This window comes from Sander lucioperca, chromosome 2 (assembly GCF_008315115.2).
Source record: "Sander lucioperca isolate FBNREF2018 chromosome 2, SLUC_FBN_1.2, whole genome shotgun sequence".
Taxonomy (NCBI): Eukaryota; Metazoa; Chordata; class Actinopteri; order Perciformes; family Percidae; genus Sander; species Sander lucioperca.
The window spans coordinates 27942995-27968348 of NC_050174.1; the positions used below are offsets into that span (position 1 = coordinate 27942995).

Genomic DNA, 25354 nt, shown 5'->3' on the forward strand with positions numbered 1-25354 from the left:
ACAGATGGCCGGCCACTACCACAGGCCTGCACCCCCACCCAGCCCTAACCCGGACCTAGTCCCTGGATAAGAGACTGTAAGCTCCTTAGAATGTTTTTCATGCTTATCACTAATTTAGGTATTTTTTTTTATCAAAGTGATCATAGTCATATTTTTGCACCAATAAAGACACTTATAACGGCATTTTAGCTTATAAGTTAACAGCTATCGTTACCTTTATTCACAACATTGAGTGTTCATCTAACAGATGAGAATGTGTGAAAATGTCTTAATGAGTTCATAGATCCTCGACTGTGCTTAAGACAATAGCATGCCAGGGGGCTGAGCGATGGGTTTATTTTGGGGCAGGCGGCGACCCCCGACACCCGGCCGGCTCACAGCGGAGGAGGAGGCTGAGCCAGAGCAGGTGTCTCTGCTGACATCTGCTTCAGTTCACTGGGGAAACACTAGCACCCTGCAGCTACAGCACTCACAATGCCACTGAATCGCCCCGGCTCCATTTAAACAAGGTAGACCTCTTCCACTTCTTCTTATGGCTCTGGGTTATTCAGAGGGGTGAAGCCTCAATTCTTTGCAGGGTTTGGTTATGGATTGGTGTTTTTGGTTGGTTTATTCTTTAAAAAGTTGTAATTTAGTTTTATTTAGTTTCTGACGGTGAACTTGTGCAGTGGTGTCAGCAAAGTAACAGCACATGACCTTACCCTGGGGACTGCACATTTCATATTCTGCGGTTTGGCTTTTCTTTATTACTATTTCTTGCTTTTGACACTTGCTATGTCCCATGTTCATTTTCAATGTGGCACTTTAATCCATGAAAAAAGAAACGTTTTCATGTCAGAGTATTACGAGGATTCGACCCAGATCTCTTACAGACATTAAAGGAAGAAATCGTTGGATGTTCGCTCTCATGTAATATTGATGCTGTCATGTTTACTCATCAACCCACTTTCCTCCTGAATCTAATCAAGCTGGCATGACAAACCCACTAGGCTGTTGATTCAGACACGCTATTGATCGTTGAAGTTTGGTTCCATTGACCCCAGTGCATTTTTAAAGACTTTGCAGTGTAATCAAAGGCTTTGTGGACTCCCGACCTGTGCTTAGCAGATGTAGCCTATATATATTTTCCCTGCAGCATTTGTACAGCTCTGACAGGCTTTCACATCACCCAGCCTTACTCTGTGTGTTTGCTATAATCGGACATTGATTCTCCTGTGTGCTCCTCAAACAATGCATTATATTAGGACAGCGATATGATGGCAAGTGTGGAGGTGGTGGCAGGAGGATGATTTATGTTGACTGAGGATGAACAAGGGGGGCTGACAGGAGTACCTGATAGAAATTCTGAGCATGCACTGGAGTGGCGTGAATCCCAGTCCATATGTGTCCTGTAAATGAAAGATGTCGTCTTATCACTGTTATCTGACCTATTTCAAAACTAAGTAAAGGCCGTTTGAGTTCTAAAAAGAATAAGTGTGCAGCATTTCTGATCTCTGCTGCTCCTTCAGATTTACTTAGTGTGGAGGTTTAATGACCTCAGTGCACAATAGAAATGTATTGACTTGTGTTTGGGACAGTTTGCCCTTTCTCTTTCAATAGCTTGCTCTTCTGCTCTTCTGTTCAAGACATCATTTTATTCTGCTCACACACACTCAGTCTTCCTAACCAACAAAGTGCCACTGCTTATCTCTGAGCAGCCAATAAGCAGCTGTAAAATCCAAATGTCAGGAGGTGAAATTGATCCTGGCTTGTAGACAGCTTTGTGTATGTTGACAGATTCAGGTGTCTTTTAGGGTGTCCCCTGAGCCTGCAGATTAGAGAAGCAGGTTTGGTTTCTGGGAAGGTTGAATCCCTGGATGTGGGTTAGTGAATCAGCTCCAAGCAAGGCATTTAAAATCTGACAATGAAATGTGTGATGTGAAAGATGGCATGAGCGTAGCTTGGTGACGTAGTGACAACTCATAAGGCCAGTTGAAGAACGGCCGTAGCTGGCAAGCTAACCGCTTAACTCCAGTAACATGCAACAGCCTGCTATCTGTGAGACAGAGGAGTATTTGTACGGTCGACTCTTGCCTCTGAACTGTCTGCAAACCACAGAGCAGCTTACACTTTGTCAGAGCAGGGGTTATGAGAGGAGCAAATAAACTGTGATAACTTCTCCAGCTCTCTGTTCCTTCAGTTAGCTTGCTATTGGTAAACGGTTTGAATTTGCGTGTCAAAGTTGAACTCAATCTAAAAGATTTGCACAGATTAACTTCAACTCGCCGATTGTGACGATTCCATTATGATGACTGATTTAGCTGTGAAATGGGCAGAATGTTGCTGGAAAAAGCAAAGACTGCTCTTCCAAAAGAGACAGCTGAGGAAGAGTGTGTCTGCTCCTCAATCGCAAGACTTTGTTGGGCAAATTATCCTTTTCTTTTGTGGCCATAAGTCCGTGGAATACTCTCCAAACTCAGCTCTTTACATGTACACATTCTTAAATATTTTCATGCTTGACAAAAAGCTGGATATTGTCACAACAAACTTGTACACATTTATGAATGATAGTGTGTGTGTGTGTGTGTGTGTGTGTGTGTGTGTGTGTGTGATGTTTTGTACTTCACTTGCATTGGATATTTATTGTTTTACCATACCTGCCTGGCGTAAAATAGCACTTATGCTACTACCTGGTGCAATGCATCTCCCTTTTTCTTATACAAGGTTAATGTTTGATTGTACATTGTCCCCTGTTATCAGACTATAAGACTGCAGCTCCATGGCTTCCAAGTTTATAAAAAAAAGAAAATGCAGTACTTGTTTCAACCAGCTCAGATCCTTGAACATATAGTCATATTTATGCAGTACATTGAACACTGGAGTAGTAAAACAGATTTTGCTAAAGCGGCGTACATCACTGTATGGGTGCAATCTTTTTAAAAAACAATTATTGGTAATGCTTTATTTTACAGGTCTGTCATTTCCAAATAATTTTCAAGACGAAAAGCTATGTTGTTTGGGAAAAAGGATACACTTACAATAAATTAATACCATTAAGTAGGGGCAGTCTGTTAGTCAGTGGCAGCTGGTCAGCTGAACATGCACAAAATGTGAAATGTGTCTCTGTTTACTCTAAATGGTGCTGTTTTCATCACACATATTCTATTTCACCCATAGTTAGTACCAAATGGCATCATTCTTTTCAGAAAATCTGCTGAGAAACTATTAAGAAGTTATTGTAAATCATGGAGTTACATAGTTAATATGAAGATTTAGATTTACAATGATAATTTGCTTCCTTTTTTGGATGACATACTGCTCAATAAGTGCAGACTTGTAGAAAACAATCATGAATTAGCTTGCTAAAAGAAACAATGTAGTTTGTAGCTTCAGGCGTCTGACTCTCACCTTGACAAACAGTGGTGACTTATGCAGGCTGATCCTCAGGCCAGTGGGCTTATTTGTGGAGACGGGGGTCCCTCCAGCCTGAAGTCAGTGCTGATCTGGCATCAGCCTGTCTGGGGACAGGATTAGGGGGGGGGTGTGTGGAGGTGAGGACTTGCAGATAGATCAACGGCCACTGACTGAGCCACGCATGCAAACAAGCGCATTAGCAGCAGGACTAATTTACCTAACATTGCTGAACACATGTCCACTGTGGATCGATGGGCTGTTAATCCCCTCAGTGCAGATCCAGGAATATGATGTACTGCAAACAAATGAAATGAATGAGCTATGGTGAATCATACAGGTCATGCACTGCAGCAGACAGATGAGCTCTCTCTTTGTATTCTATAGTGATTCCCTTTATCTCTCTAACCACATTTGGTTTTTACTGAATGGGATACACTCAACTACTTTCCTGATTGGCTCAATAGATTTTGTTCATTATTATTATTATTGTTCAGAACAGCCACTTATTGTATTTCATAGTAAGCCCATGTCATTGACATTTTGTTTGTTAAAAAGCCCAGATTAGCTATTATCCTGCTTATGAGAAATCCAAATAAGATGGCTGGGATATAGTGTAATTAGATGGGATACTGAGCAAGTATACACCTTATCCCATCTTTGTTAATTGAATTTCTGTGGCAATAGCCAGAAAATCTGTAAAGCTTGTTTGTAACTAATTAATTAAAATAAGTTAATGGACTGTTGTCTGGAGCTCTTTGTGCTAGCACTGCAGACCATCGGCAGGTTGTGCAGTCAGATATGCTCTCTCTGTGATATTTAAAGGCAATCTCAGCAATATGTGATGTTTAGAAGCTGCTACATTAGCATTCATTTGGTATCAAGTTTCTAATAAAATGACAAATGTAAGTCCAATATTCTTCTTCCTTTTAGCTCTGTTTTGGTCTCCACCAGCTCCTGATGGAGATCTCTGTCTCTGTAGCTGCTGAATGCTCCACTGAGTTCACCAGCTGCTCTCTGACTGTTTGTCTGCTGTCTGCTGCTGAGCAGGTAGAAGACAGATGCTTTTTAGAGCTTTTCAACTGAAAACATCTCCCTGCTGCAGCTGAAAACCAAGTTGATGATAGTGGTGAGAGTGAACCAAGACAGGGATCAGAAGGATGCTGAAACCCTGCATAGACCTGTTTTCTGTTTCTATGTCACACACCCACGGTTAGGTGTGTGTCCGCAGATACTTTGTTTTAGCTCATCACCAAAAAATCCACAAAGTGAAGTTTTGAGTCAAACTGTTCAGGTCTTTGAGCATGATTCGATGTGGACGGGGAATGAAAGGGGAAGGTTAAATGGGGGGTGAAAAATGCCGTAAGCCAAGCCTCTTTGAGGATGGAGGAGGAGGCTGACGCAAACACATACACACACGGATGCATGCATGCAGACACACATGCACAGGGCCCTCCAGCGGGCAGATATGCAGGAGATTTAGTTCCCTTTGAATATGTAATGAGTTTAACATGCATGATGAGCCGGTGGTTGATTCCTGGCGAAGCAGCTGTGATCCACGCAGCACATTCAGGATTATCTGCCACCAAAGATAACGGGCAGAACAAAGCTGGGGAGAGTGCTGCGGGCAGAGGAAGCCCTCGGCACTCAGCAGCGCCAGCCCCTCACAGCTATTTGATTGGTAAATTCCCCCCACATTACCTTTGCATGCCTCCAGGCTGCACTCCACTTTCGAGGGTGGGCGGCCTTGGGGGAGGCAGTATTGGCTCAGGAGGCGACAAAGCTTTAGCTAACATTGTGTTTAGAAAGAGTCTTTGGAGTATAGGACACAAGTTCTCTTAAAGCTCAGTTTGGATCACAGCCAGGCATCTGATGAACTGAAGAGCCAAAGAGCTCAGCTGCTAGGATCAAAATATGTGATGTGATGCAGTTGTTTAGCTGCCAATAGGTGACTGTGAGCCGGCTAAAGGCACCGCCAGATGACGCTCCTTTCAGGGGCCGTGGTAGTGGAGTTTAGACAGAAAAAGAGAGCATCATGCGGCGATGACAGTTAAGTTTAGGCACCAAAATGACTAGATAAGTTTAGAAAACCCTGGGTGAGAGTATTATTTTTTCACTGCATAGTGAACTCTGCTCTCCAGCTTTAAAAGTGCTGTGTTTTATGTTGACACCACGTTGTTCTATTTCATTTTGACATTATTTTCCATTGGATATTGAAGTTTTGGCATGGCTGTCCGAGTGGCTCTATATCCATGGTATTGAAAGGGGGATTTAATTCTTGCATGTTTCGTTTTGTTGAGCATGATCAGAAAACATACCCCCCCGCTGGTTTTTTCCTGCATGTAACACATATTGTCTTCTGTAAGTACATACAGATGCACACAATGTAAATACATTTGCAACATTCTGCATTGAACAGTGTAGTATAATGAACGTGACTGAAACCACAGTGTGAGTAGTAGAAGGTGTTGATGTTTAACACATATAGTCTGCTGTAACACCAGTGTATATATTTCATATGGAGGATTGAGATTCTGTGTCAAGTCAGGACAAATATAGATCCTGTCCTATTGATGGTACATAGTGTTTGAGAGGTGAAGCCTGCACTGAATGACTACATGAAGCAAAGTAACACACATCCTTTCACTTCACTGCACTTGTACTTCTTACAGAGTCGTTATGAAAGTCTAACGACTCACATTTTAACCTAAAGCCAATGTGGTGTAAGATGATCGCTACATTGCTGTGAGAGAGAGAACTTATTACAGGCAATTTAGCGCTTCTTTCAGAGCCAGCGGCACCTCGAGTAGCAGCCCCTGACTGAGGCTGTCCAAACATAAGTCGGCTGTTTCTGAAGAGCTGTATTTTGTCTCACGAATGTTTCAAATGACAAAATGAGGGCTTCTTGACTGGCATGTCGACAACCACTAAGAGTAATGATTTGGCTTTTGGCTCCCGACTTCAGATGAGACTCTCAACAGCAGCAGCCATCAGGTACATTTCTGTAAAATGATCCTCAGACTGACGATAGCATTTCAAGAGAGTACAAACCTTAATAATGTATAAAGAGCCTGATCAGCATCTCGCTATAGAGATTTGTATAATGTTGAAATTGACAGTTGCTATCCATACTGGGCCCATTACAGCACCTGATCCAGTGGATAAACACGACTCAGGGCAAACAGAAAAGTGCTAAATCAGTCAAGGTTTCTTGTGTGTTACACTTGTTTGTTCTAGAAATGAAATCAGGGTTGCTGTGTTTTTCCTCTCTTAGTTTTCTCTGCTATCTTTTAACACGATCTCCAGCGGTGGGGTGAGGGGGAGTTGAAACATTCAGCCTTCTGTTGCTTCCAGTCTCCTGCTGGACTTGAATAACACAGTGACCTAGTTAGGAGGAAGCTGATGATCTCCCCCACCTTGTCATCAGCAGCCTGAGACTAACGGATGAAATCATTTCCTTCCACACATAACACACAGAAAGAGTAGAGCCAGGCCCAGCTCAGGCTTGTGTGACACATAACGGCTCTCTAATCACGGCCAAACCATCCAGCTCCCTGGTGGCTTGGTGCAGGGAGCTGGCCAAACCCCCCCCTCCCCTCCCCACCCTCCCCCTTCTCTGGACGGAGCTAAAGACCTGCCGGGAGGGAGGCTTCAACTCGCTACAGTCAAGTGCTATTGGCAACCAATTATTGTTAGCAAAAGGGGAAAAGAAGGGTAGGAAAATGCACCTTACACAATGATTTTCTCAGGCTGCTGTTTCCATGGGCACAAGTTCTGTGGGGGGGGGGGCATGTCAGACCCTAACAGGTAGCTACAGCACAGTGTAACCTCCTCTGAGCTCAATTACATCTCTGTATCAGCAGCAAACTTTTCAAACTGCAGACTGCTGCTGGAATGTGTGATTCCCCCTCAGGTCTGGTTCCTCCTCTCCTCTCCTCTCCTCTCCTCTCCTCTCCTCTGCCTGAGAGCGGGAGGCCCTCTGCCTCCAGATCGTCTGCCAGTGGAGCTGCCCCAGTGCCAACTCTGTTTCATTCACACAGAACAAGGGGCTGCATTATTCCGGCCTATGTCTCTGCCAGGCCGCTGGGCAGCACATTTACCAACAGATATGTTTACTGTTTGCGTTGGAAGATGTATTTTTTCAGCAGAGTCCATTTCGAGCACTACTTTACTGCAAGAACCCAAAGGAATGTGCCAGAAAGCAAAGCAGAAGACCAGATTTAGGGCCTGAACCCCAGCAGAGCTGAATTATGAGACAGTGATGAGCCAGTGCTGCTGTGAAGTGTTGATGCACTTCACCACCAACAGCAGAAGCGGGCCAGAGAAGGAGATTTAAGCATGGCCACACCGCACACATCCAGGAATAAAGCTCTGCACGGCCCTCTCACTGAGCGGCTGCCTGGTTAATTGCCAACTGATGATGTGGAAGGCTAGACAGCAGGCCATCATGCCGGTGGCCCGGTGTGTTGGTGTGAGCCGCCTGCTGCTTCACGTCAATCCGCCCACGGCTGTACTGCTATCAGCACTCATGTTGGGGGAAGTGCTGCCCTCCAACATGTAATCAGAGTCTGGTCCGCTCCAAAGGCCAAATAGGATTTTGCCTTGTACTAAGAAAGTAGTGAGGACGGCTCCTCGCTGATGAGATCATCATCCACCAGGGCTGCTTCGAAGGACCTAAACTGTAATAAGATTTAGGGCCCTATCTTGCACCCGATGCACAGCGGACTTTTCCCTCCACAGACTCACGTCGGTAAATTAGGGAATGAACTTGCGCTCCCGGGGGCGGTTCAGCAAAAAGAGGAGGCGTGTTCCGGCGCAAATGTTCCCTAGTGCTATTTTGCAGTTTCAGAAAACAGTTCCGCCACAGACCAGGAAAAACCTAGTCTAAAGTCAGTGGCGCGTTATTCAGATGCTATTTTAAGGGCGCATGCTTTACCGTAATGTAGAGTGTGCACACAGCGCATACACTTTGCTTCTCTCATCTCACGGACCCAGCAGTTCCCATTTTTACAAACCATACATAAATACAAGGAAAAATATCACCTTGTTTTACACAACATTTCCATGAATCATGGATGTGTTGATGACATAAATGAGGAAATATTTAAGAAGATGTGATGTTGAGCTGCATGTGCCGTTGCCCCTTAACCCAAATGCCCCAGCAGCAGCACGGGAGAGGAGAGACAGAGGAGCTGCATCGTCTATAGTGAGGTCATCTCGGTCTAATGGTAGACTACATTGCAAAAATATCACCATGCATTCAGAACCTCGTGATTCAGTGAGAGTGAGCCCAAAACATCAGAAAGTATGTTTTTGTGACATTTCTTTATTTACATTTTGTCAAAAAGAAAAATCAATAGCAAACGTCGTTCTCCTCGGCTGTGAACCTCTCCTGGCGTGCGCCCATGGATGTATTAAGAGCGTGCGTCTAGCAAATCCGCCATTATCAGGGGCGATTCTAGGATCTGACCTTTGGGGGTGCTCAGCCCCTAATGAAAAGTTGATAGCAGTTAAGCTGGGGGGTCTGGGGGCATGTCCCCGTAAGATTTTTTTTTTTAAACCCTTAAATCATGACTTCTGGTGAGTTTTGGGGAAAGAAATAGACAGATTGAGATGTGCAATTATGACAAACTATCAACAGATTCAAGGCATCTGCTGTGAAAAAAAGATGGCAACTACAAAGCATGATTATTGCAGCACACATACCCAGGGGCATTGGACTGGGGGGGGGGGAAGGGGACTGAGTTCCTCATGTGAGGAGGGCCCAAAAATATGCTAGAATGAATAGCTGTGGATGCAGGGAGGGGCCCATAGAAAATGCCTTTCTACAGGGCCCAGAATTTGGAGCTACGCCCCTGCACACCTTGAACTGGTAAAATAAGCCTTAACATATTCTTAGACAGGATTATTCATGTTTTGTTCTGCTGTTAATTTTCAACTTTTTCATTTACATCATTGATAGAAACTGATATGGTTATACAGCTAAATGATGAATAATCTAATCTAATAATGCCTCTGAACCAGATGGGGAAAATCCAACTTCTCTTTTTCTTAAGAGCCTAGTCCTCCATGAAATGTAAATATAATGTGAATGGAATATTTTAAGTGTTTTAAGTGTTTTTGCCCGTACAATATATATCCACTTTCTCACCTGGTTCTTCCAGGTCCCTCTCTTTGTCCACTCTCTCTCCATCCTCCTCTCTCTCTCCATCCCCCTCCCTCTGTCATATCACTGACAATCACATACAAAACATTTTGTAATCAACTAGAAAATAATCTTCAAATAAAAGAGAAAACAAAACACAGTAGTCCTAATATATATATATATATATATATATATATATACTGTATATATATATGTGTGTGTGTGTCTTTTTCTCACCTTGTTCATCTTGCTCTCTCTGTCCTTCTCTCTCTCTATTCTCCTCACTCCTTTGTGCTGTCAACCAGAAGGCAAATGTAATCAACTAATCAACAGAGAATGCATGGTGTAGGCTACCAAAGGTTATCCATTCACCTATTTATAACATATGTGAATATGGGGTTGCTGTTCAGTGCAGTGGGATAATGTTAAAGGCTTATCTTATACTTTATCACCTGAACCTGGCTGTTTTCTTTAAAAAGAGAAACGTATATCCATCTATGGGGAAACAGACTGAGTGAGTCAGGGTTTGTTGTTCCAGTGTTTCAGTTCTGATATGAATGAGTCTGATGATCCGTCAGGTCGAATTCGTTATTTTTCATTGGCACTGACTTATTTATAGTATATATATATATTTATGATTAAAAAATAATAAAGTGTCTGGTAGGAAGGTAACTGCAGCGGCGCCGCTAGGCTATTTTTAGCGGTGCTGCTCAAGCTGTTACGGCAGGCTATTAATAGCACACTTTAAAAACTCGTTGTAGGCTAGCTACTCCTAAGCTACATTTGCCTACAGTTAGCAATTTTGTCTAACATTGCACAACAAAATTGGACTCCGTGGTGAATAAGCTAGGCTAATTCAGATATAATTGCCATATATTCAGTATCCACAAATACTACACCTGTAGCCTACTTAATGTGTTCATTCGATTAGATTTAATTTTCACTCCATTAGCCATACCTTTTCAGTGGTTGAAAGTAGCCATACTCTGACGACTGTTCCCCAAAGTTATCTTCGCAGACTGAGCAGTAGGGAATCACAGACAGGCTGTTGACTTTAGGCTACAACTGAGCTGAGCCTGTTGTCATTTATCCTATTCCATCGCTAAAATCAGGTTTGCAAAAGTAATAACATATAAATAACATAATATAATAACATTTGAGCAATAAACGATTTCACAAAATCACAATGATAAGGACTTTATTTTTCAGGGGTGCTGAGATGAAATAGCCTAGCGCTGCCTATGGCCATTATAGTAGCAATCCGCCATGGAACTAGTGAACCTGCTTTTAAAGGGAATGTGAGATAACACTCTGATTGCACGTTACGCCCAAACCACACCTTTGAGTAATGTAGCTACTTCAGACCAACCCATTTTAGATTTGCGTCGGGTGCAAGAGTCATTTATCCTGCCGGTATCATAGCAACAGCGCCCGAGATCCGCCCACAAAGCTACTTGCGTTTGCGTAGGGCCCTTAGACTGGCAGCTACTGGATTCAGACATAGTTTCATTGTCTACGAGCCTCACTTCAACTCTTGACAGGCATTTTTTAAATGTTTATTTTCTTAACCAAACCTAGTGACTGAACTCAAAGCTGGTTTGATAATGACAACACTGTGGCTTCATGTGTCTGTTCTGCAGCTACATGACTCATCACCTCAGAGAAGCCCAATCCAAAACTTCTATTATATCTTCTGATGTCATCATGAGGAAGAACTTGGGCGTGTGAAGAGATTATCCTCAGCAGAGAGCAGTGCTGCTTGATGGGTAAAAACTGGAAACCTGTACGCTTTTCTATCCTGCCTCCGTTACAAATCTGCGGGGACTAATCACAAACTGGCTTCTCCACCTGGCGCGCTATTGGCGGGTTTAACACGATGGCGACAGAGAAGCGATGGCAAGCAGCTTTTTCTTTACATTCAACATGGCGGCCACCGAAGCGCAGCAACCCGTTGTCATGCAACCATGTCGCTGTCTGATTGGTTGAAGGACTATCCAATTGCGTACAGTCATTTGAACTATGCCCGTTGATCATGCCTCTTGTGCAGTAGAAAATACAGAGCAGCTATAGAGAAGACTCTGTCGCCCCAGGTCCGGCGCTTGGTCATGATTGGTGTTGTTATATTGTTGTGGTGATGTAGCATAATAAATGTATGATGTAATTGTTGCAGGAGGTGCCTCCACATATCTGCAGCGTAACATCAAGCAGACCTCTTTAAAGCTCACACAAACCCAGAGTTTATAGACTGCAGTATGTCAGTGTTACCGCTCTCTGATCCACTCAGTGCTGTACTATCAATTACAAAGACAGCTAAATGTGTGTGTGTGTGTGTGTGTGTGTGAGATTTGGTACAATGCAAGCACTCTTTCATCATGAGCACTGCAGGTGACTAAGGTGTACCTCCTACACACTCCTAAAGTGAATGTAGGTGATGGGAGAAGAAGCTCTGGCTGTCTGGGAGATGTCAGCCAAATCCTCGGTATTAACATTTTATTAATTACATTTTATTTCTTGTATTTTTTTAAAGAGATTATTTGCAAAACAACATCTAAAAGAAATCACACAGCAGTGTGTAAATTCTGCAATGTAATGCTAACCAACACAGCTGGGACCACCTACATTTTTTTTATCCATACTTAGTAAGGAAGCATAAAGAAAGGTAAGCTAAGGGTAAGTGATGCTAACGAAGATAGCTAGCTAAAGTTATCAATCTGCCTCTGTACCAAAACTCTTCAGAAATCTCTTCACCCCTCACCCAAAGGGATTTAGCGAATATTAGCTATAAATATTAGCTAGTTGTGTATATCCTGTATGTTTGATTTGTTTGATCTGGTCTTGGTCTTATTTCGGTGTCGATATACTCTGGTTGGTGATGACTTGGTTTCGGTTTAGGTGGTCTTGACTACAACACTGCCTATTTTCTGTCATTCCTCTAGTGGTATCTAACCACACCCCCAGCCCAATACCTAAGCCGAACCTCAGCCTGGTCACCATGCCTACTCCAACCCAACCCATTCCCCCCTGCGTGGGACCACGGCTTACAAGCACCTGAGTACGAAGACCAAGAACTGTGACCTGTGTGAACTTTTATCTGTTGGGTCACATGGTCAGGGACCTCTGTAGCTTCCTGGGATTCCCTCCAATGGAACGCCAGTGTTTTGATTCAAATTAGAAGATCACACATAGGTGACGACTCCATAGTGTTTGGCACCTCAGGCTGTGGATGGCTCCTTTGTTACAGGAGACCATACTGTTCAACTGTTTAGGTCCCAACATATCTTTTGCACATATCATTTATAATAACCTCCATTTGCACATCCAGTCCTCACATTGTATGCATGCACATTTAAAGGGCATGCTTTTTTGTTTACTGTTTTACTTTTAATACTTTGATATTATTATTTATATTACATGTTTTTTAATATTAATGGATTCTATCTAAAGGAGAAGAAAACATACTTTATTGATCCCCAGGGTGGGGATATCTATCTATCTATCTATCTATCTATCTATCTATTTATCTATCTATCTATCTATCTATCTTTCTATCTATCTATCTATCTATCTATCTATCTATCTATCTATCTATCTATCTATCTATCTATCTATCTATCTATCTATCTATCTATTTATCTATCTATCTATCTTTCTATTTGTTTCGTCTGAACATCCCTGTCAGTTCATATTGGCATGGTTACATTCCAGAACAGATTTGAACCAACACAGTTTCTGAGGCTTTCCTCTTCTCTCTTCAGACTGAGAATATGCATCACAACCATATGTCAATATTTCATCGCTGCCAGACATAGGCTAAATCTTTGGCTCTTAGATGGATCACTGGTATGTCCTTTACCTTTTATACTCAGAAGAGGATTATATAAGCCAAGTAGGTTGGATGTTAATACCTGATATAAATTCCCTAGGCTAATATAAGTATTCCTTTGTTATTCTCCTCTGTTCCTGCTGGAATGGGTTGGGATGTAGGCATATAGCTCAGCTGGCTGTACCAGTCATTACAACACATCAACACCAAGCATGGACAAAACACAAACAGCTGGTTCAGCAGTCGCAGGGCTGGAGTCAGGCTGTTGATTTGATTTCAATTGGATTAAAGCAGCAATAATAGCTTCAGGGATACTTCAGCCTTTAGGGCTTCATGTGTCCACAAATGCTCCAGACAGGCGGGATATTACATGGGCCAGTCCACAGGGACTTCCAGTGGTATAAATGTGTCTGAGAGTCAGGAGAGAGGGTGTAGGGCAGGTCCTCCATCACTTCTCTTCTGCTCAATGTGATGAAGGATAAGATGAGTGTGAGGAGGAGGCTCAGGTCGGAGTGCTAACTCTCATAAATGCTTTCAGTATACGCGTTGGAGGTCAGGGGTTCCAATAGATGATCCAGTCCTATGGTTATGACCATTGAAGAGATGCTCCATGTGATCCATCTGGGCTCTGGTTGACATGTCATCCCAGAGGATGGGTCCCTGTAAAAAGGCCCTTCTTGTAGTGGGTGAAGAGCCCCTCAATCAGGCCACAGCTCGGTACTGTGGAGCCACGCTACAGCAGCAGAGATCCACCTGGGCCTCTCTGAAGTCTAAGACTGTGTCTTTGGATTTCACTGGGATACTTTTACATAAACATATAGAAGATTTAAAGCTGCACTTATCAATAATCTCACATTAACAATTGATCAAATGACTAATGTAAACAGAGAATTATAGGAACTGCAGTCAGCTGACCATTGTCTGTGGGTTCATCACTGTGTTACACATTACGTAATATAGAACTATTTATTAGAAAGCTGCAGCATCTGATTCAGGTCAGCTTGTAGAGTGAGGTTCAGGTCTCTGATCTCTGCCTGATCCCGTTGACACCAGTGCATTTAGTTCAAACATGTTTGGTGTTCACAAGCTGTCTCTCTGTCTCTCTCTAGCGTCAGCTGGTCACAGACTTCACTCACTTTGTTTTGGGTGGGTTAAGGAGGAGTTTTTCAAGAGATTATTTGCAGTTATGTAATCCTCAAATGCAACTAATCATCACATGTTTTCCCTAAATCCAACAACCTAGAAATCCTATGATGCAACAGAAGTCTCCCAATCTTTCAAAAAGCCAGAAGCTGGAGTGTATTATGGGGTGGTAAGTCTTTTGACCGTCTGCTCAGTCATGTGATAATGTTCAGATTGTTTACACAGAGATCATCCCTGTCTGGCTGTATAGAAAGAGGAGATCTCCACTGCTCTCTGTCCTTTCAGTCCTGGGAAACTCCTAGCATCTCAATGTAAAGGCCTTATTCTGTGTGAGTCCACAGATCGCAGCCATGCACTGAGATTACAGGAGCAACAGCACCTGTCCATCACACAACTGGAGCTGCAGCGATGCCCAACCCTCGGGGCTCTCAGTGATCAAACCATGTTTCTCCACATTTCAATGAAATATACAGACTTGTCGAAGTGTTTACCTCGGAACACACACACACACACACACACACACACACACACACACACACACATGGGATGATGATTTTAGCACAAGCTCGGTTATCTAAAGGCAGCGGTTTGAAAGCCAGGATCTATATGCATCATCTTTAATGTGCTGAGCTTGAGAAAGAAGTTATGTTTTGCCTCTGCGGGATTTTGCAAAAGTTCTCTATAAAAGTTTCTGCTTTCAACAGTTGCTGTGACCCAAAGGGGCGTGATCACGCTGCCTGCCTCCAAAGCCCATAACAGGCTCACTTTGTCAAAACTAAATCCTGAAAATATTTGGAGTCAACAAATCACTGCTGCTTTTCACGCTATGCCCAATTCTGCTGCAGTGTTCTGGTTTCCAAGCCCTGTCCACAGTTCCGGTGCAGCAGTCGTAGTGATGACCAGAGGAGCAAGCCAAATGTATCTGCATTCATTTATTCCCATTTGTTTACCCACTCATCCCAAAGAGCTCTATAGAGGCTCCTCTGTAGAGTGTGGGGCAGAGTCAGGGAGTTGTATCTGCAGCTGGGCTCAAGCTGAAAGCTGACACATAGTTTTACATCCACACCAGTGTCTCTCATAAACCCCTCAGACCAGCGCTGATACCGATCTGCTTCATCCTCACAGGGCTTTGGCCTCACCTGTGTGGATCTGTGTATCAGAGCCCTCCCAGAGCAATAGAATAGGATTTACTGCCGTCCATACTGAGGTTCCGGCTGTATGAGCAGTTTGTGCTGGGTAGCTGAAATGGTCCAGGGTCAGAGCAGGAAGGATGGAGGTCATTGTCTGTTTTATGGAGCACCCCGCTCAAAGGCTTCAGCTGTAACTCAAGACAAAGCTGCTGAATACAGGGCAAGTTCCATAAAACATGTAGAGAACACGTGTGAACACACGTGCTTACATTGTACCAAGTCTCACACACACACACACACACACACACACACACACACACACACACACACGCACACACGCACACCGATACACACACAGATGAATGAAGGAAGATTGATTACATGTAGTCAGTGATACAGAGTGAAATTGTAAGTTGATTTTAATTACCTGCTTACCTTTAGCTACGTTTTCTTTTTTTTTTAGATCAATTTTTTATTACTTTTTTATATTTTTAAACATACAGAACAGACAAACACAATTGAACAAGAACAACAACCCTCTCCCACCCCCCACCCTCTGCGGTCTCGAGGAAAAGAAACACTCGACTCCTCTGAGGTAAATAACTATAGACCCGTCTCCCTTCTTCCATTTCTATCCCAAACTCTTGAGCGTGCCATTTATAATCAACTTTCCACCTATCTCTACCAGAACAACCTTCTTGATCCCCACCAGTCTGGCTTCAAGGCTGGCCACTCAACAGAAACTGCCCTCCTCGCTGTCACTGAGCAGCTTCACATCGCTACCTATAACAACCTCTCTCTCTTCCATCATCATCCTTCTGGATCTTTCTGCTGCCTTTGACACAGTGAACCACCAGATCCTCATTTCAACACTCCAGGATCTAGGTGTCTCAGGCTCTGCTTAAATCTTACCTGACAGACCAAACCTACCAGGTAACTTGGAGAGGATCTACCTCAGAACCTTGCCCACTCAAAACTGGGGTTCCTCGGGGATCAGTCCTGGGTCCCCTCCTCTTTTCTCTGTACACCAACTCTCTCGGGTCTGTCATTCAGTCGCACGGCTTTTCTTATCACAGCTACGCAGATGACACCCAACTAATTCTCTCCTTTCCTGAGTCTGAAACTCAGGTAGCAGCACGTATCTCGGCCTGTCTGACTGACATCTCTTCTTGGATGTCCACACACCATCTGAAACTCAACCTCGACAAGACTGAGCTCCTTTTCCTTCCAGGGAAGGGCTCTCCTACCCAAGACCTGACTATAACAATTGACAACTCTGTGGTAGTCCCCACCCAGACTGCTAGAAACCTGGGTGTAACACTTGACGACCAACTCTCCTTCACTGCCAACATTGCTGCAACTACCCGTTAGTGTAGATACATGCTGCATAACATCAGAAGGATACGTCCCCTTCTAATGCAGAAGGCGGCTCAGGTTCTGGTTCAGGCTCTAGTCATCTCACGTCTAGACTACTGCAACTCCCTCCTGATTGGCCTGCCTGCATGTGCCATTCGACCCCTGCAGCTCATTCAGAACGCAGCAGCTCGGCTTGTCTTCAACCTCCCCAAGTTCTCTCACACTACACCGCTCCTCCGCTCTCTTCACTGGTTACCAGTTGCTGCCCGCATCCGCTTCAAGACACTAGTAGATTAGACAGATTAGCCCCAACATACATCCAGGACATGGTCAAACCCTATATCCCAACCCGCCCCTTCGCTCTGCATCAGCCAACCTGCTTGCTGCTTCCTCACTGTGAGGGAGAACTAATTACTCAACGAAATCCCGACTGTTTGCTGTCCTGGCTCCTAAATGATGGAATGAGCTCCCTATTGACATCAGGATAGCCGAAAACCTGTGCATCTTCCGCCGAAGGCTAAAAACACATCTCTTCCGACTACACCTCGGATAAACATTAAAAAAAAATAAAAAAAAATCTTGAACCTGCACTTTCATAGGGCGGGGAGCAGGAGAAGCCAGCACTGAGCTATCATTTTCTTGGTCGCGGTTGATCCAGCTAGCCAAATGTTCTTCTGTCTCCCAAGCAGGTGTAATTTAGAGTTATCATTAAGTAAGAAAACAGTCGGGTCAGTAGGAATTCGACATCCTATCACATCAGATATTATTGATGTTGTTTTATTCCAAAACTCATGCACCTGTTCACACTCCCAGACCATGTGCAGGAAAGTTCCAGTTTGTTCAGGTTGGCAGAATGTGCAATAGGGAGTGGGAATGGCTTTAGAGACGTATCTCTTCTGAGGAGTCCAGTATGTCCTATGACATATGATGATGCTGATCTTAAACAAAGATAAAGGAAGAAGGATGTCCTAGGGACCTCAAAGCTAGTTCTCAGGTTTTCAAAACTTAACATACCTTCATCATTGAATAGCTGGTCTAGAGTATAAATACCTCTGTCACTCCACTGGTTATAAACAAAAGGTTTGTTACCAGACATTAAGTGTATGTTGTGCCAAATTGGGGTGTTCAAATGCCACTTATTGGTGTAGCGTAGTTGCTCCTCGACCTGTTTAAAGTTGGTCAATGTGTTGGTGATAATAGGGCCATAGGCTAGCATACACTTTTTTGGACACACACCTGTAAAGGCAAGGTCTTGCAGTCTTAGACTTCCAGTGAGGTTTTGCTCTATTTCTATAGCTACGTTTTCTTGAGGTAAAGGAAAGGAGATATTTTGGTTTACTATGGAAAACAATAGTCTAGCTAGGTGAACGAGCGAAATACTATCTAATCTATAGTATTCTAAAACAATATCACTCCCCATAGAATGTTGTTGTCAGTGAAAACTAAATGCCATAGGGTCCCTGTTAATGCTATTGTACCGGTGTATCCTTCAATTTATTGTGCAGATGGATATTCAAAGATATTTTATTCAAAATGAGAAAGAGAAGCAGGAGATTGGCAGGGCAGTTGGTTCTGATTGAGGTCAGTAGTGGTCTACAGGTCTAAGGAAATGTGGGGTGTTTTGTTTTCTTCTAACAATAAGAGTTTGTTGGCAGGTCTAGGCACTAAGGCATAGCCTAAACTAAATGATTTAATTATATTCATTATGTATGCTAGCTATATTCTGACCAACGTAACTTTCTGGATTCATTGGCTGTGATAAATTAAATAAATATGTACATGTTGCCTAAATTCTGGTTATACTGTATGCAAGCCAAACTACACAGCGAAATGACACTCTGATTGAACCAATCCACAGCGTAGTTACAGTAATTAGTGTAATTAAATAGCATTCTTTGGACAACTTATCTTATAGAGAGAGGAATTAGATACAGTACTGTATGCTATTACTTTATCACACATTTACATGAGCAGACAGATTTAAGTCATTGCTTACAGAAGATCTCATCAGGAGCAAAGTCTGGCCTAAGTAAATTCCTTTGATGTGTCTAAAAGCTAACATTACAGTAACATTACAGTAATTTTTGTTGAACAGAGTAGAAATGAAAAAAGAGGATATGTCTGTCACTTTTTACTTGTTAAGATCTTGGTTTCTTGACTGGTTGTTGACATAAGTGTAGCTCTAATACAGTAACAAAAGATGTGAGTGCAAAGATTTTGCAAACGCAAGTTACAAATACCCTGGGGGCTAAGCACCCCCTGTCTTTAAATCCTAGTGATGTCCCTGCCTGTATTTCATTTCTTTTTTTATAGTAGGACATGTGATTCATTAGTTTAGAAATGTCTCCGTTTTTGTGAAGTTTAGGACATATTATGTTACCGCTGGTGTGATCATAGGGAGTAACGTTAACCAAAGTCTCAGTCCTATGTGTTAACGATACATAGCGTTACTGCTCTGCCTATTCAATCCGTCCAGTCAAAAACATCAGGTATCGTTATGGAGTTGCCCATCTTTTATTGAGGGAAGAATCTCTTTGGAGTAATAGTCCATCGCTCCTTCTGGGGTGTCAAACACCCTGTCTTGCCCTGTATTTGTGACACGGAGCCATGCTGGGAAAATGAGCTAATATCTTACTTCAGCCTTGCGAAGAAGGGATTTCACCTCATTGAAGGAAGCCCTGCGTTTATCCACCTCAGTGCTGTTTATGATATATCATGAAGCATTTACTTTAAATAATAGGATGTGTATTCTTGTTATGCATCTGAAACAAAATATCTTTAAAGGGGCACTCCACCAATGACCACATGTGGGAGTGTCATAGAGCAAATCTCTCCCATTGGCCGGGACGGGCCTTGCATGGTCACCTGATACCACATCGGTGTGTGTGTGTGTGTGTGTGTGTGTGTGTGTGTGTGTGAAAAGGTGCCATGTAACACACCGGGCTGTGGAGTGGTGGTCACTGGTCACATCTTCTACTCGTGGAACGCAAACACAAAGTGAAAGGGACTGACTTACATGTTTATATGGCATTTTCTACTATTCATCCTGGTGCCTATAGCATTTCACTGCAGTTTAACTACTGTGTATATAGTTTAGTTTAGTCCAGTGGTTCCCAACGAGTGAACATGTCAGTGTGAACATGAATGTTCAAGTGCCAGGAGAAATAAAGCCCCTCGTATGTACTTAATGACAGTACTTTTCAATCAATACAACTGTGCTTAAAGCACCGTTCAGTCAGACATTTTAATCAATCGGCAATTTCAACCAGTGTTGGGAGTAACGCGTTACAAAAGTAACGCAATTACAGTAATGTATTCCTTTTTGCTGTAACGCAGTAATATAATGCATTACTAATTAAATTTCGGTAATATTATACTCGTTACAATCTCAGTAACGCGAGTTACAACGCATTTTAACGCAACATTTAGTGGTGCATTGGTTTTTTAAAGAATTCACCAACACCGCACATTTCTTCACAGGAAAAAAAAAAGCTGTATTATTTTCCTGTTGCTGTATTCGATGGTTGAGATGACTGCAGAGACAGATACATTTGCGAGATGGACATTATTTTCAGGAGTTATTACGCTGCGTTGAAGTGAGCTGTCCTGTTTCTGTTCCCGTGGTCAGAGCCAGAACCAAAGACAGTACGGACAGCATGTATGTCCCAACAGGTGACGGTACGGACAACATGTATGTCCCAACAGGTGACGGTACGGACAGCATGTATGTCCCAACAGGTGACGGTACGGACAGCATGTATGTCCCAACAGGTGACGGTACGTCAGCGGCTGACAGATATAAACATGTCGGGAATTAATGTTGAGGCTTGCTACACGTAAATATCATTGCATTTTATCAGCCGTGGAGAGTAACTATGCCTATAGTGGAATGGCTTCGAATGACGACCAAAAGCGCTTGTCTTTTACTGTGACCATTTACTGTTCAATATGTTGCAGTTTTACAAACAAGAAAGTGAACAACTGGAGCCTGACGGACATGTTGCATCTCAGTAAGCTAGCAAGAGTAGCTACACAACAGACAACGTCCGTGTAACCTACTTCAAAATAAAAGCACTTCCTGTGACGGTTCACAGTAAAACTAAATTACTGTTAAATAAGGTTGTGTAGGCTACCTTTTCACAAATCAGCTGTAAATCAAGTACTGTAAATAATGTAAATAGTGAGTTTTAATCACACTATAATTGAACATTTCCTTTAGAGTGTTTTAACCTAAACAACATGAATTTCTTATTGAAGTGCTATAAACAAACATTTTACAACAATGCCGTACTTTTAATTGAGTATTTTCATTTTCTCCTTCTTGCCTATTATACATTTTACTTATCTATTTTGTATAGCTTTAGTTACTTTGCATATTTATATTGATTATACAAAATATGAATAATCTATGATGTATTAAAGTGGATAAAGAGGAAACTTTATTGATCCGGTGGTGAAATTCACAAGCTAGCTGCCAAATCAAACATCCCCTGTTATTTTGGTGAAAGTAACTCAAAAGTAATGCAAAAGTAGTGTAACACATTACAATTCAGAGACAGTAATATTGTAATATAACTAATTACTCTCAAATGACAGTAACTAGTAATCTATAATGTATTACATTTTGGAAGTAACTTGCCCAACACTGATTTCAACTGCGTTCTAAAAGCAGCATTTTGAAAAGAAGACATAATAATAACAAAAACATGTTTGGGTGGGGTGCCCAAAACATTTTATATAATATAAATGAAATACTAAAATATAGCAGATACGTACAGTATAATTCCAGTATACAATACATGATCTCTTTGAGGAGGTACCAGAGGAGGCAGAAGAGATGTCGTCCTCCTCCATAAACCCAGCTAACATGTTACAGATGGCTGTGTTTTTGCTTTATGAGCAGCTCTGCTCTGGTAGAGCCTCAGTTCGTCACAAGCTATGTTTCCATCCACACGTTTTTATCCGAATTAAGTGATATCGAATGAAAAATGCCTTATGGAAACAGTAAAATTCGATTGAATTTCATGAATATTGACTCAAAGGAAATACGTTCGGTCTCATCGGATTTTATCTTGATCGATATATGGCTTATGCGATAAACGCTGATGGAAACGTTATTTGCCGAATAAATAATGAATTGCGATTAAGTTTTAGGTCATTTTATGGTTGCAACATGCCACAAAACGAAGAAGAAGTTGTAGTTCATTTCCGCCCAGTATTTCCTCTGTTTGCACACATGGCGGGTGTCAACAAAGACAGATGGAAGTGGACGAACAAGGAGACGCACTACCAGGAGTGCCGACACAATGTCCCTTATGATGCAACAATCGTCTACCACAGCCTGTAGTACGATTGATGGCTAGCCCTTTCTATTGACTAAATCCCTGTAGCCTCCAGCAGGGGGTCTAAACGTTACGTGAGTCCCGTCTATTGCGCCATACACCTGTGGCACAAGGTGCGCTCTGGAGTTACGCAGCGAGATATCATGCCCCTTATCCACTCCAGGTAGGTATATATACCTTTGCATCATCCTCGTTCGTATGGCGTTGCACACGGCGTTGCACACACCGGTGCATGGTGGTTTTGCTGACTCCAAATGTTTCTCCTACCACTCTGTTCTCTGCGCATGTAGCCAGTTTGTAGAGCGCAATGGTGATACGCTTCTCGGTTGGAACTGGAGGGCGATAGCTTGCGATCTGGGGAAAGGGACGGGCCAAAGAAATTACACAACAGGTCAAAATGTTGTCTTGGTCATCCGAAAATGCTTCAACCAAAGGGTTTCCGTGAAGTGTCTCTGAACCACGATCTCCCAGAACTGTTTGGAGCGCTGTCGTTCCCACACCACAGGCCGCCTCCGTTGTCGTCGGGCATTTACGTGCATCTGCATCATCATAGCAATGTGTTGATATCGTTGTTTTCTTATTATAGCTCGATATGTCGCTATCAGCTGGCTCATAAGCACTATTACAACTTGTGCAATATTGATCATTTGTTGGTAGATGGCGCGATCCATTTTGTCTAGCAAAACTTTGTTCGCAAATGTTTGCTTGAATGTTGTGCGATTCAGTGCGAAAATGAATGGAAACACCTTAAGATGTCTAAAATCAATTCGATATACCAATTTGATCGCAAAACAGCATGTGACGTCATTACGCACAGGTTTTTATTCGCTTTAAAGCCATTGGATGGAAACACACTTTCACCAGCTTTATTCACATGAGTTGTTTTACCGAACTTCAGATAATTCAGATAAAACAGACTTTGCTGGCTGCAGCCCTCTGCCAGCTGCTGCGATCCTGAGGGGTGTCTCCCATGTTACTGGCTTGCTGAGGCATGCACGTGTGTATGTGCTGTAATTAACTGTCCAGCATGCTTTGAAGAGGCCACACCAGGCGGACGAGGCAGGCTGATATGTGATGCTTGGTCACTCACACAAAGGGAAGTCACTCTACACTGCCCCGCTGAACTGACTTTGTTTCACAGCGATCATCTCTCCTACTGTTCACTGTTCAGTTCTCTACTTCAGGCTGCTGCCGACAGTAACGTTACACATGGAGGATCAATGGTCCTGAAAGTCTGGATATTGTTTTGGGGACAATGACATAGCTGATACCTAGCTTCTTGTTGTTAAACACAGTGTCACATTATTTGTACTGATTGTCAACTGTACAGATTGTTATTGACTCTGAATTTTGCTAGCATAGTGCATAGCATGTCCGTAGCGCTTTCTGACTCGTAGCTGAGCTCAAAGGTTCTCTGAGCTGAGCAGACTAGACATATCTCCTGTTGCTAAGGGTGGCAAGTCGTATCTAAGGCCCGTCCTTTTTACTGGATCAGTGAACAACGTTTGCATTGCATATGAACCGTATGGGATGGAAATAATTGTTCCAGGTATTAGTCTAATTCTAATTCTAGAGTTATTTGTTAAAAAAAAACAAAACTTTAGATTTCCATTGTAAAACACATTAAAATATAAATGAATGGTCTCTTTGACAAGTGACCATGGTATAAGCGGGTAAATGCCCTTCGAGTGTCCATTGTCAGGAATTAATTGACGAGGAGGAGGCCAGAAGCGTCTCTCCACACGACTCTCGCTGACTTTCTTCTGCCACTCAGATGCAATCAGGCTCGCAGAGCTGCCGGCCTGTCAGTTTTTTGGTTCTGCCCATTTTCTGCAATGGCTCTAGTTGATCCATTTGAATAAGTGCTGGACGTAAAGGAGCCATACTTCCTCTGATGCTCTTAGTAGCAATTACCCAGCAGGCTCTCTGCTCTCACACTGAAGCTGCCGCTGTAATTATGGGCTGCTGTACTGACGCTATAGCTTCACCTCTCTCTCTCACACACACACACACACACACACACACACACACACACACACACACACACACACACACACACACACACACACACACACACACAGAGCTGAGGAATGTGAAGAGAAGTGTGAACATCCAGGAGGAAAAACATGGCTGAGACTGATGAGGCTCATGTTAAACATGCACATGGAAGCCATTCCATCCCCGCTGCTGTTCCACAGAGCAGCGTGTGATTATCCCCCTGTAGCACTGAAACCTTCAGCTATGTTGTCTGTTCTGCAGCCTGCTCTCACTGGGTTTCAGCCCTGCTGCTGGCATACAAATGTGCGGTGAAGCTGCTGAGATCTAGGTCAGACAGGGGTTAGCTGTGAGAGGAATACAGGAACACAACTTATTGGAGGCACATATCATCAAGTAGAACCAAACTGAAGGTAGGATGTTTATTGGAGGGACAGACAGCACAACGAGTGCATCCACATCAGCAGTTCAGTTCAGTTCATCTCCTGTCAACACTTCATTTGTCACATTATCAGTCTGTCATAACTTAGGCCTTACTGAGTGTTGCTGCACACTGTTGATGCTGAGTGGCAGGAAAAGAGATGTTAGACGTTTAAGACTAGAGAAATGCTTTGCTGGGAGTCCATCATGTGATTTCATCAGAACGTGAACATGTGTGTGTCCTAGAGGTCTAACAAACATGTTGAATGCTTTTCAGTTCTCATGAAACACTTATTTTAATATTTAAAATCATGCATCGTTTACATGTTAGCTAGCTTGCAGTCTTTTTCGTCCCCCTCTGGTTTGGTTAAGGTAACTAAAGCTGCACTAATCAATATTTTGATCATAACAGATCAATTAATTAATTAAGATTAATGACTATATGAGAATGTTCACTGACTGCAATTTGCCTCAGTACTACAGAGCTTTTTCTTTCAGCTTGTTTTGGGTTTATAGGGTAACTACCCTTTTTTCCCCCCATGCATTTGTGTCTAATAGACTGATGTGACCAAAAATCTTTGAATTTGGTCCAGTATTGAGCGAGATCGCA

At 42.8% G+C, this 25354-nt stretch overlaps 1 protein-coding gene across 1 annotated transcript in view; it reads left to right on the forward strand.

Annotated features, from left to right (window-relative positions):
* Positions 1-403: 403 nt before the first annotated feature.
* Positions 404-25354, forward strand: part of LOC116050407 (tenascin-like) — a 94914-nt gene continuing 69963 nt past the window's right edge. Inside the window, exon 1 of the mRNA XM_035995802.1 lies at positions 404-509. The gene's annotated coding sequence lies outside the window, so the exon portion shown is untranslated. The remainder of the gene's footprint in view (positions 510-25354) is intronic.